Below are 3,506 nucleotides of genomic sequence, written 5' to 3' on the forward strand. Positions count from 1 at the left end.
TCCTGTAGCACACATGCAGACACCACACATGCCCTGCGGCTGTCTTGCCCTTACTGGGATTGAGCTGGACTTCTCTCTGTACAATGTTCTGAAGATGCTTTTCGTGCCTGCAGAGCCTCTCATCTCCGTCACCTCATCTTCTCCAGCTCAACTTTAACCTCTTTGTTTCCCCCGCTTTTTATACTGCAATGTCCTTCATGTCACTGCTAGCAGCCGCCAACAAGTTATGGGCATCACCACCCTTTCAGGGCCACCCCTTGTCTTGGCAGTGTCTCAGAGCCCATGTGCACTGTCCCCATAGAGGCACCCCACCTCACAGGGCCTTGCCCTGCCAGACTGAGGAAATTGTGTCTATCTATCTCCGCCATGGACTTTGCCTCTCCATTGTGAAAGTTGCAACACAGGACTCCCAAAGCTGATTAGGAGTCTGATTTTTGAGGAACACTAAGGCCTCTATGCCTGAGCAAACCATGCTCCTGCCCTGACATCAGGCCATTTCTCCCTTGCACCCTTGCTGGCCTCAGCCTGTTATGGGCTGTGGGACAAGGAAGAACAGATCATGATGTGACTGAATAGCAACCCTGCCTCGCTATAAGGCTATTTTGGGCTTCTAGCTCTCCAGGGAGCAGCTTTGAGGCTGTGAGGGGCAGTTGAAGAATCATCTCCTTCCTTCCACCTGATCCAAAGGAGATCTCTGGAGCCAGTACTTTGGATGCATTGGACATTGAGCCTTTTTCCAAAGACTCCAGTTTAGGTTGAGAATATTCAGGTCCCAGCAGGCTGGAGGAGAGGGAGGGAAGGAGGCTGGACTTAACTCTGTTCTACAGCTTGCTTTCTGGGGCGGTAATTGTGCTGGCAGACTCGTAAGATGGTGGTGTCACAGTTGGAGGGGTTGGCATCTGCCACAAGCCAATTTATGTGACCTGAGGGCTTACTCTGATGATGGCAATGGAGGCCATCTCTCCCAACTGGGGATATGACTGTTGAGACAGGGCTGAGTTTGTTTTGTTGATCACCTCAGGGGGAAAGAACTAGTCACTATGATGTGCTGGAAGAGTATTTGCGGGGAGGAGTGTTTGCTCAGCAGCCAGTGGGGGGTTTGTGACCCCTTAGCATACTGGCTAACTGGGATGTGTGGACCTGATGGCAGAGGAGATTTTCTTGCTGACACAAGCTGGTGAGCCCCAGACTTTTAGTCTTAGCCCTACTAGAAAGTGTCCGGTGCACAGGGGCTTTGCATCTATGAAACAAGAAGTCTAGCTTTTTGGGACAATGGGAGAGTAGCTAGGGGACCCCCAGCTCCAGAGGTGTATGTGTGGTGGGAAGAGAGGATACGTGTATGTGCTGGTGTTCCCCAGGCTGTGTGCTGTGAATATGACTGCATGCATGACTGTTTTGCTGTTACATGAGAGGAGGGCGTATTTGTCTGGGTACAATTTGGACCCCATTCCCTTTTCATAGCGACAGTGCTTTTTTACCATGTGGCTCCTGCAAACAGCCAAACAAACAAACAAACAAACACATGGGAACCCAAACTCCCTATTACCACCACACTGCAGATGCAGCCTGGTTTGGCCTGTATTTCTCGCGTTGCCACAGCAACGGTAAGCCAGGGAGTAAATCAGAATATCCTCTCTGGTGCTCAACACCCCCATATGGCAAAATAATAGTGACAGTGCCGAAAGCCTGGTCTGTCTCCCCTACTTCTGTTTCCCAACTCCAGTTCAGCAGAGACCCTCCAGAGACCCGTCATATGCCTGCCAGAGCCCCAAGGAGACCACAGACTTCCTCTGTAGGGGACGAGGCAGCACCATCTTTGCTGTGACCAGCAATCGCCATTATTCACTGCTCCAGTTGCTGTATCTCCCATGGCGGGTGTTTAGGTCTGAATCAATGTTCAGTGTTTGCGGCCTCAGCTCAGCTGGCTTTTAACAAGAAGAGTCCCGTCAGCTCCACTAGAGACCAAACAGCATCCAAACCAGGCTTAGCAACCTGCTTCTTGCTTCAGCAAACTCTGCTTACAGCTGGGAGATACAGAGCCTTTAGAGAGGAGCAAAGCAATCAAAGCACATTTAGGACCAAGACTCCTGTCCAGCTGAGCTCAGAAATATGCTCGCTGGGACAGCTGCCAAAAGGGCTCCACCAGCTACGCTTTGTGTTGGCCTTGGGCACTTCCAAAGTCAGCGATGTGTTTAGGAGAGAGATCTGTCTGCCCAGAAAGAAGAGTCCTTGGGATGAGAGGAGGGACTACTGTCTCTGGAACGGGTGTGGGGCAGTTCCTCGGGATGGAGGGAAGAAGCCCCGGACTTGTATTTTCTACAGCAGCTCTTTCTATGCACATCCAAACCCGGAGATTTCTAGGTGCTACTAAAGCCCTGGAGGATGACCTGCATCCCCTTTTCTGCCAGCAGGCGATTATAGTGTATCCATCACTTGTGCCTCCCCCAGATCTGGCCACAAACCTTCATTAGGAATCTCACTGTGTTCTTTGGCTGGATTTCCCCTGAGAATCCGATTTTAAGGCTCCCCAGTGATTGCTGATGTGTAAATACAGTGTGCTTCAGCATGGCAATGTGATTGCCCGAGTGGATTGGAGCTGTTAACTCTTCCACAGCCGAAGATCCTCCCCACGTTTCCCTGTTGTGACAGCCGCCTTGTTTCACACGGACGTGGTCGGTGGGAGCCCAGCCTGGCTCTCGGCGTGCTTACAGTGTGGATGGGTGGACCCACAGGCCTCCTCATGATTCTGTGGAGAGGAGGGGAAGAGGCAGGAGTGGCCCAAAGAGAAGGCAAAAAGGGCCATTTGATGATTAAATGCTAGAGCACAGCGGCAGTGTAAAAATATACATATATCACAAGCCTTAATTAACACAAGCGAAGGGAAAAGGAGAAAAAAAGCCACTTTTTAAAGGTTTCACAGAGACTATAAACTGGCAGCGGAGAAAAAAAACGTAATACATGCAAATTAATGGCATAAATTTAGGGTTACTTAACTTCACAAATGTTAACAAGCTCATAAAAAAAAAAAGTTATTCTTTCCCAGTTTCCTGTCGCTGTTTGTTTAATTCTCTCTCTCTTTTTTTTTCCGTTGAGAAGATTATGTTTTCAGTATATTCCTCCTAAATTAATTCTGCCTTTCTCTCTTCCTTCTCCCCCCCTCCTTCGTCTCTGTCTCTTTCTCTGTGCCTGCTTCTGTCTGTTTGCCTTCCTTTCCTGCCTATCTATCATATTCTTAATGTCTTCATCATCATAGTATCTAGTCTTGGATACGATACTGCCTCATTTCTCTCCCTTTTGCCTTCCCTGCCTCTCCCCCGCTCCCACTCCACCCTTCTCCCCAGCTCTCAGCCTTCTTCTCCTTTTCTTTTTTTCTTTTTTTTTTTTTTTTTCCTCTAGCAGTCAGTATAACTCCAGCCCGGTAATGCTATATACAACACTGCCAATTTCCAAACATGCATTTTTTCCCTGCCACCGGCAGACAAAGAAGGCAAGGAGGAAATTAAATG

This window comes from Charadrius vociferus, unplaced genomic scaffold (assembly GCF_000708025.1).
Source record: "Charadrius vociferus isolate BGI_N301 unplaced genomic scaffold, ASM70802v2 scaffold413, whole genome shotgun sequence".
Classification (NCBI taxonomy): Eukaryota; Metazoa; Chordata; class Aves; order Charadriiformes; family Charadriidae; genus Charadrius; species Charadrius vociferus.